This window comes from Aegilops tauschii, chromosome 2, assembly GCF_002575655.3.
Source record: "Aegilops tauschii subsp. strangulata cultivar AL8/78 chromosome 2, Aet v6.0, whole genome shotgun sequence".
NCBI classification, from domain to species: domain Eukaryota; kingdom Viridiplantae; phylum Streptophyta; class Magnoliopsida; order Poales; family Poaceae; genus Aegilops; species Aegilops tauschii.
Genome location: NC_053036.3, coordinates 136,762,329 through 136,772,795, shown reverse-complemented (window position 1 = coordinate 136,772,795; position 10,467 = coordinate 136,762,329).

Sequence of the window (10,467 nt, the reverse complement as noted above, 5' to 3'; positions counted from 1 at the left end):
AGACCGAAGGACGGTGTGCGCGCTGGTGGAGCCTCCTCTTCTTCCCCTTGATCTCGTGCCTTCTTCTATGGAGATGGTGGTGGAGCAGCAATACAGTGATGGAGATTGACCTTGAATGAATGCTTGGTCACGGCGGCAGCTAGGGTTGGAGAGGTATTTATAAGGCCTCTCCTCAAGCCTTGCCTCCTTTGATCCAAGGGATCAAGATGAGCCAAATCCTCTCCTAAACCCTTCCTTAATTATCAGCCAAGGATCGTGTGAGAACAAATGGGGACGAAATCGGTGAAGAATCCGTCCGGAAGGATCTAATGGAGTCCCGTATTTGTTAGTCGACCAGTCCCCGTCCCCATTTTCTTGCAAACCGGAAGCAAACCAGGGGGATTTGCATGTTGAGGGGTCTGGACATCCACCGCGTAGGACTCTGACACCCCGGCCCACCCAAAACCGAGGCTGAGCCCGTTGTTGGAAATATGCCCTAGAGGCAATAATAAATTGGTTATTATCATATTTCCTTGTTCATGATAAATGTTTATTATTCATGTTAGAATTGTATTGACCGGAAACTTAAATACAAGTGTGGATACATAAACAAGTACCGTGTCCCTACTGAGCCTCTACTAGACTAGCTTGTTTATTAAAGATGGTTAAGGTTTCCTAACCATAGACCATGAGATCATGCAACTCCCGGATACCGGAGGAATACCTTGTGTGCTATCAAACATCACTTCGTAACTGGGTGATCATAAAGATGCTCTACAGGTATCTCCGAAGGTGTCTGTTGGGTTGGCATGGATCGAGACTGGGATTTGTCACTCCGTGTGATGGAGAGATATCTCTGGGCCCTCTCGGTAATATAACATCGTAAAGAGCTTGCAAGCAATGTGCCTAATGAGTTAGTCATGAGATCTTATATTACGAAACAAGTAAAGAGACTTGCCAGTAATGATATTGAACTAGGTATGGAGATACCAACGATCGAATCTCGGGTAACATATCGTCGGACAAAGGGAATTGCATACGGGATTAACCGAATCCTTGACATCGTGGTTCAACCGATAAAAGATCTCATGGAATATGTAGGAACCAATATGGGCATCCAGGTCCCGCTATTGATTATTGACCGGAGAGGTGTCTTGGTCATGACTACATGATTCCCGAACCCGTAGGGTCGCATGTTTAACGTTCGATGATGCTAGAGTAGTATTGGGATATTTGATGATTGGTAACCGAATGTTGTTCGGAGACCCGGATGAGATCCCGGATGTCACTATGAGTCTCGGAATGGTCGAGAGGTAAAGATTTATATATGGGAAGTCATATTTTGGGTACCGAAAAAAGGTGAAATTTTTTCGGTTTTGTACCGGGAAGCTTCTAGAAGGTTCCAATTGATTCCGGAGGGGTCGGGAAGTCCACAAGTGGGTCCACCATGTCCCAAGGGCTGATATGGGCTGAGGGGAGGCACCCTAGCCTTATTGGGCCAGGCACACCAAGTGTATTCCAACTCCACCACCACCATCACCACCACGCCGTCGTGCTAGTTGTGATCCCATCTACTTCTCCGCCTTCTCTTGCTGGATCAAGGAGGAAGAGACGTCATCGAGCCGCATGTGTGCTAGACTCGGAGATGTCATATTTCCTTGTTCATGATGAAGTTTTATTATTCATGCTAGAATTGTATTGACCGGAAACTTAAATACATGCACTGGTGCGCGTCGGTCCTAAACAAACGGTTTAAAACCCCTTTCCGCGACGGCATCTGGAACCGTCTCCAAGTGAGTGTGGGCAATAGGGGGGGTCCTTCCCACACGACTCAGAAACCGTCGGGGATATGCCCTCCTGGCACACACGTTCGGCAAAATGAGGTCGTGTGCGACCGGCGAGCGCTCAAATACGGAAATACGTACAATACAGATAAAAAATACAATTATGCAGCAAAATTGTTTCTGGTCGCAAGTACATCCCACAAAGTCAGTCCCCGCTAAACGTTTCCGTTCATATGCACATCCCACACAGTCGCTCCAAGGAAAACGTTTCCGTTCACATGTACATCACACATAATTTTTCCCGTTAAATCGTTTGTGATAGCGTTGCCATTGCACACGATATTAATAATTTTATCGTTTGCGTTATTGAATGCATCACACACGGTGCGTAGAAAGAAACTGTGTGGCAAAGGCTGTCCATCACACACACTTCTTATGTGATAAACGTTTGCGCAAGGTGGCCTAACGCAAACAGTTTTCAAGAGAAAGTCGTGTGTGCAGTGGAGATTGATCGCACACGTAGTGGATCCTAGAAACGTTTCTGATCTCCACGTATATCGCAGATGTTTTGCTTTCGCAAACCGTGTGCAGTGTAATCCCTATTTAATCCAAAATTAATCCAATTAATCCCTAATTTAAAAAATCACGTGTTATGAATTTGGAAGTAGGCAATCACTTATTTCATATCCAACCATGTTTATTACAAATATAGGTTCGACCACGAATCCATAATTCAATGCACAGGTACATATACTGAAGAACTACAGAAGCACCAAGTAAAGAATGATGAACCACAGTTGTACTAAAGACTGTAAAGAGAGAGGCGAAAGACATTCTAGTTGCTGGAGAAGGTGAAGCGGAATGCCCATATTGTGCCCTCCTCCATGTGTAAGGCGCGCACAACTCTAGGCCAACCCCTTGTGATGGCTGCCCGTCCATCCTTCACTGTCTTCATTAGGACTTCTCGATGCTCATTGTAGTCTGGATGAAATACTTTAACCTTCATTGCGTGTCCACCAATCATGTACTTTGCGAGGTAATCTTAAGTGAACTGCTTCGGGAACCACTGGGAACGAAAAGATTCAGACATTGTTGTCTAACAACTCATTATGGGCAGTAAAAAGAGAAGGCTGCAGAGTTTGTAGTTACCATCCTACAGCTCACTGTTGTGTTGGATAGAGCATAAACAAATAATTTGCTTGCCACCATTCGTATATTTTTGCTAATAATCCTTATCAGTTTCCTCACTTGATGCTTGTTCATCAATATCTCATTGCCCCATACGCAAAAAGGGTCGATGCGTGGATCCTTGCCAAGGGCATATGTACCTACAAGCAACAAGTCAATATTAGAAGCTAAGTAGTGTCCAGGCCTGGATCTATATGCACTACATTATGGAACGACGGGGGGAGTACAAGCTGAGGGATGAAGCTAACCTCGGCGGAAAATGATGGCCGCTCCCGTTGTTGTCCTGCATAAGTAGTGGAAAGGCATGATAAGTACAACAATCTTAACATCAAACAAATATAGCAAAGGTAAACAACATCATCTCCAAATGATAACTTGAATGTGTTGGTTTCAGCATGCTGTTAAAGCAGATATAAAATGGAAGGCAATGTTACCGACAGCAGGCTTAACAGCCATCAAATATTGCAATTCAAACTGGTATTGTTGAAAATGAATAGAACGTAGGTAATGCTTAAAAATCACACTGGATAAATGTGTAAAACTGAAATAAAGGGCATGTGTTAACTACACCAGGAATAACTGGAACCAAATATAGCCGTTCAAACTGGTATTGATGTAGTCGAGCGGCACAGTTCCGACTTGCACATAATGAACCACACATTGTGAATGACTGAAATAAACAAGGCATAAATGACCAGTATAACAACCAAATATAGCCATAGAAAACTGGACAGAGTCTCACTGCAACCAACCTAACAAGCAAATATAGATAAACAGGGCCTATGCTTGAAAACTGGACAAATGCTCATTGCAATCAACCTAACAAGAAGATAAAGATAAACAAGGCATCTTCTTGATAACTGGAGAAATGCTAAAAAAGCAACCTAACAACCAAATACAGATAAACAAGGCATCTGCTTGATAACTGGACAAATGCTAAAAAAAAGCAACCTAACAACCAAATACAGATAAACAAGGCATTTGCTTGATAACTGGACAAATACTCACTGCAACTAAACTAAGAACCAAATACAGATAAACAAGACATCTGCTCGATAATTGAAAAAATGCTCACTCCAACTAACCTAACAAACAAATACAGATAAACAAGGCATCTACTCACTGTAAACAACCAAATACAGCCATTCGTGAAACTAAAGTGGGCAATTCATACTTAAACATCACACAGACCTATTGAACAATACATTTTTGCATAACTGAAATAATTAAACACGGCACAGTTAAAGCACCGCACGGCAAATGCTACTACAACAAAGGGTACAGGTTGGCAAGCTAGAAAAGGTAATATTTGCTGATAGAATGTTGCCTCACATTTCATGGACGGGATCCTTCCAGTTGGAAGAGCACAGACCCATGGTGCACTCTCTGATGTCACAGATGGGTTGTTTCACCTTGGAAGAACCTTCGTGGGTGCCCTCCTCCTGGTCGTGGTCGTGGTCGATGAGATCTGACTTGGCAATTGAGGATCCCAAGCCGCCGCGGTAGAACGTGTCCTTCAGAAGTGACAAAATGGGCTCGATGGCGTATAAAGCTCGCAAATCCTTGACCGCTTGGCGGAGGAGATCAGCGGCAGGGCCGTCGAAGAGATTAACGACGGTTGAACCAGAGGGGTTGGGGATGGACCACTTAACCTGTGACATGGCCCGCGTGAAGCCGTCGGTGTGGACGAGCTTGATGTCGTAGCCAGCTTTCCCGAGATACAGTAATACGCTAGCCCGCTGACATGAAGCCTTCGGCATGGCAATGTCGTGAACGTCTTCGCTGGCTTCCACGGCGACGTGTTGCTCCAGGATCGATAGGTCGGGGCAAACGGCGGCCACCTCGCCAACGTCCGCCGGAGAGGCCATGATAAACCTCTTCTTGGCCGAACGCTCGTCGGGCTCCCCGGGATACGTGGTCGAGCTTAGGCTGCGACATTCTGGAGCAGGGGATGTGGATCTGGCGGGGAGGGACACCACAGGCCTCACCTAAAAACTCAGGGGAGTGGGGCGACGGTATGGGAATCGCTGGATAACCTGAACTTCATTATCTAAGCTAGGAGGAACGGGCGGCGCCGGCAGCGGCCGCGAGCTAGGGTTCGAAGGGGGGAGGGGGCGGGTGGGGGACTGTGGAGGGGGGGGTGTTTGAGGATACGCCGCGGCTACTGAATTTTTTTGTAATGGTGGGTGGAGATGGTGGTGGACGAGGGAGGGCGACGGTTCAAATGCCTCATCTACTGCAATTTTACTATAAGGTCGGTGCTGGAGGAGTGTGGGCGATGGTTGAAGTACGACGGCTACTAAAATTTGGGTAAAGGAATTGATGCAGGGCGGCAGTGCCCAAGATCGCGCACGGTCCAATAAAAATATGCGTGTATGATAATAAGGAAAAGTGGCGCGGATCCTCCGATTTTTGCAACGCTCAAAGCGGGTAGTTTGTTTTTATATTTCTAGCTAGCTGGTCTATCGCACACGGTTCGTCCTAATTTCCAAATAAACTTACCCGCCTTTAGCTTCCACAGGTGGTGGTTTTACAGCGCACTTGCATCGCACACGGTTAAGCCAGTACCTCCACCCTTTGCTCGCGCTTGCGCGGTCGTGGTGATTTCAGCGCACTTGCATCGCACATGGTTGAGCCAGTACCTCCACACTTTGCTCGCGCTTGTGCGGTCGTGGTGATTTCAGCGCACTTGCATCGCACACGGTTGAGCCAGTACCTCCACCCTTTTCTCGCGCTTGCGCGGTCGTGGTGATTTCAGCGGACTTGCATCGCACACGGTTGAGCCAGTACCTCCACCTTATTTGCTCGCGCTTGCACGGTCGTGGTGATTCACATCGCACTTGTATCGCACACGGTTAAGATATTATACCCCGTGTCCGTTGAGGATCATCAGAGTCTTTGCAGTAAAAAATAACGTTTGGGAGGGTCAAAAGACAGCCACACCAGCATGTGGCCCAAATATATATGAGTGAAAAGGGTGGTATGTGATGTTCAAAATTCCAATGCACAACTTTGACCCCGCGGGCCCACGGTTGGGCGTGTCATTGAAGATCCATGAGAGGGGCCAGAAGTCAAGAACCACCTGGAAGTGGCCAAATATATGTACGAATATTGGGGATGTTTAAAACTTTAAATACACAATGCATAACTTTGATGGCACCTGCCTCACAAACCCGAAAGCACCCTAACAACCACCTAGCTAGGTATATATAATGACATAATGTCGTACCTAGCTAGGATGCTTGGCCCACCACCTCCCACTTCGTGTCAGTGGGGCGGATGCATGTAATGATCGATACTTTGGTCATACATGCATGTCACCATGACCTACCATAAGACGGACCAATGAATCTTTCGTTTGGTCAAATGACAGTTGTTGTTGTCGATAAACCGCTTGGGCCAATAGATTGAACCATCATAAACATCACACGAGAGGGACCACAAAACCAGCACCTCTTGCATGCGGCCCAAAATGATATACGTTGGGAAGGGGTGATGTGTGTTTTCAATATAGAATAATGTACAATTTAGATGTGGTGCCTACCTCTCGATACAGACAACAACCATGAAGGCAAGGTAGTTAAGGACGAGATACGTACGCAGGGTTTGATGTAGGTCAAACCCAGCAATACGAGCATCTGGGAGGGAATCCTGACAACGCATGAGCTCGAGCTTTGGTTGACCGACATTTGACGGTGACCGGCCCTAACATGAACTAGGAGGAATCCATTCATGGCCAACACATACCCCTCATTATCGGTCAAAGGGATGATATATATACACTCGGGGAGCCCACAAATATCCGTGTCGTCACAAAAAACTGCACAAGGGAGACGTGGTCGATCAGAAGACCCCGTATACACTGCACGCGGCCTAAAAATATGTATGGGTACGATGATGTATGATGTATTTAAATCCCAAATGCACAACTTCGATGGGCCACACCAAGTACATTACAAACCGAACACCGTATCCGACTCCAAGCCTGGTTCAATACCTATGGTGTCAGTTTCCCAACTTCGAGGCAGCAGCGGGGGGGGGGGGAGGGGGGTCCCACGCATGCGCTCAAACTTTATTTTGTCTAGCATGGGACACATCTATATATATCCATACATCTATACACATATATAGTGTGCGAATAACTATGAAAGTTGCTCATTGGATGAAGCCAATCCGACAATACAGAGATGGCAAATCCGAGCACTACTGGCCGTTGGATATCATCTACATTCCACCAGATTCTGCCACATGTACATTCTAGAAGACTCCATGGTTGAACTTAAGCATAATGCACAAACCTCAAAACACAAGCACTTCTCCTTTGTTCTCTAGAATCTTCCGTAGCTTAATTGCCCAAACCTTTTTTTTCTAAATGAATTGTCACTTTTTGTTTTTACCTTTACAATGCACAATTCCATGAATCTTAAAATAGTTTTTTTAGAAAACTAATTGATTTTGGATGAGATGAACTATAAGAATTAAATGAACATCTACATCATGCATATCTGGGAGAAGAGGCGGGAAACCAATGAGAGGAGTGGCGAGAAACGGTAGCCTGTTTTGAATGAAAACCTACTAGTAGAGAAGGAAGCGTGAGCTACACGACGCATGCGCATAGTGCTTACCCATGTACTGGATGTGCTGTCGAAAGGGCTCAGGGTTGCCGTTCGATCTGGGAGCATCCAAGGGTGCACACGTACGATCCGTGGGGTTTGGGTTCTGGCCAGTCAGAACGCAGGACTCAGATCGCGCGCGCAGCGGGGGGGGGGGATATCATACGGAAACCAACATTCGGTGGAAACCGGTGAAAACCACGAGAAAAAGATGTTTTGAAGTTTAAAAAAAATTCAAAAAATGCGGGATGTTAAGAGGATGATGTTTTATTGGCACGCAAAATTTCAAGTTGAAACACATTAAGAGATGTGAGCTATGAAAAAGACAAAATCAGTTTTGAATAGTGCCGAATAGTAATGTCACTATTCAGGGCGGAATTTGTCTTTTTCATAGCTCACATCTCGTAATGTTTTTCAACTTGAAATTTTGTGTCGCAATAAAACATCACCTTATTAACATCCCACAATTTTTTCAGATTTTTATGAAACTTTAAAATATGGTTTCCATGAAGTTTTCATTGAATATCGGCTTTCGTGAGTGAACCGTGTGCTATTTGAAAACATTTTGTGAGGAGAATCTCGGTTTTTAAATCCCCGTAAATCCAAAACTAAGCTGAAAATTGTGAAACCTGCCATGGTGTCACGACATCGCACTTATATGTCGAGGAATTTTTTTCGTCCATTGTGGCGCAAGTTTTATTACAAGCCTCTTACAAACCGGAGCTTCTCTCAAAGAAGCCTCGTGGTTCCGATTGGGAAATGTGTCCCCCTTGTGGGCGAAAAGTAATCACTGCCTCTTTTCACCTTGTAGTTTCTTCTACGGGCAACATGGAACGACAGGATATCCATGCTGAAATTTAAACTTATTCAGGGTTCGTTTGGCCTTTTTATACACTAATTGATTTCCCTAGGCATCTAATGTCCATAATTCAAATCTGAACTAGAAATACATGCTCCAGTTCACCAAAATGGCTAGAAAAATTATACATGTGTCCTTGGGTGCATGTTTAGGTCCCATGCCAGGAATGGGAACGAATTACAACCGTACCGGTGTCATGGCTCGTACTCAAACATTTCGAATCTTGGTTTTTAAGTCCCTATAAATCCTAAACTCACCAAAAAGTCATCAAAGGTGTCATGGTGTCACATCATGGCACATATATGTCGTGGTAAAAACATTGTCCAATTTGGCCCAAGCTTTATTACAAACATCTTACAAAAACTGGAGCTTCTCTCAAAGAAGCCTCGTGCTTTTGATAGGGAAACGTGTCCCCCTTGTGGGAGAAACGTAATCACTGCCTCTTTTCACCTTGTATTTTCTTCCACGGGCAACATGGAACCACGGGATATCCGTGCTGAAATTTAAACTTATTCAGGGTTCGTTTGGCCATTTTATACACTAATTGAGTTTCCTAGGCATTTAATGTCCATAATTCAAATCAGAACTACAAATACATGCTCCAGTTCACCCTGGCTAGAAAAATTATACATGTGTCCTTGGGTGCATGTTTAGGTCTCATGCCAGGAATGGGAACGAATTACAACCGTACCGGTGTCCTGGCTCTTCCTCAAACATTTCGAATCTCCGTTTTTAAGTCCCCATAAATCCTAAACTCACCAGAAATTCATCAAAGGTGGCAAGGTGTCATGTCATGGCACATATATGTCGTGGTAAAAACATTGCCAATTTGGGCCAAGCTTTATTACAAACCTCTTACAAACCGGAGCCCGTCGCAAGAACCCTCGTGGTTTCGATAGGGAAACGTGTCCCCTTGTGGGCCAAACGATAATCACTCCCTCTTCTAGCATTGTATTTTCTTCTACACGCGACACGGAACAACTGGAGATTCGCGCTGAACTTTGAAATTATTCAGGGTTTGTTTGACCTTTTTTATTCATTAATTGAGTTTTCTAGGCATTTAATGTCCATCATTCAAATCCGAACTACAAATACATGCTCCAGTGCACCAAAATGGCTAGAAAAAATGTACATGTTTCCGGGGTGCATGTTTAGGTCCCATGGAACGAATGGGAACGAATTCAACCATCTCGACGTCCTGGCCTGGCCACAAACATTGCGAATCTCGGTTTTTAAATGTCTATAAATCCAAAAGTCACCAGGAAATCATGAAACATGGCATGGTGTCACTACATGGTATATATAATTGTCCAATTTGGGCGAAGCTATGTTACAAGCCTTCTACAAACCGGAGCCTGTCGCAACCCTCGTGGTTCCAGTAGGGAAACATGCCCCTCTTGTGGGAGAAAAAATAATCGATGCCTCTTCTCGCCTTGAACTTTGTTTTCTACAGGCAACATAGAATAACAGGAGTGTTGGGCTGAAATTTGAAACTGTTCAGGGTTTGTTTGGCCATTGTATATATATTACTAATTACTAATTTTTCTATGCATTTAATGTAGTCCATAATTCAAATTTGAACTACAACCACATGCTCCAGTGAAGCAAAATGGGTGGGAAATCGTACATGTGTCATTGGGTGCATGTTTAGGTCTCGTTTAAGGAATGAGAATGAATTACAAACTTGTCATCGTCCTGAAACAATGAGAATCTCGGTTTTTAAATCCTAGTAAATAAAAAAGTCACCCAAAAAACATGAAACTTGGCATGGTTTCATGACATGGCACATATATGTCGTGGTAAAAAAAATTGTCCAGTTTGAGAAGAGGCGCACACGTTAGTAGCCAACGAAGTCCTTTCTGACACAAAAAGCTGACACATTAATACCGCAAACGGTTGTATTATATTTACCGTCTCGAAATTTAACCATACTCGGTGGCATGCGTGCAGCTGTTTGATTAGACGGGACGAGCGCGAGAAGTCCGCCGTGCAGGATCAATAGGACGCGTGCGAGCAGTCCGCCGCAGGCTCGACGGGACGCGTG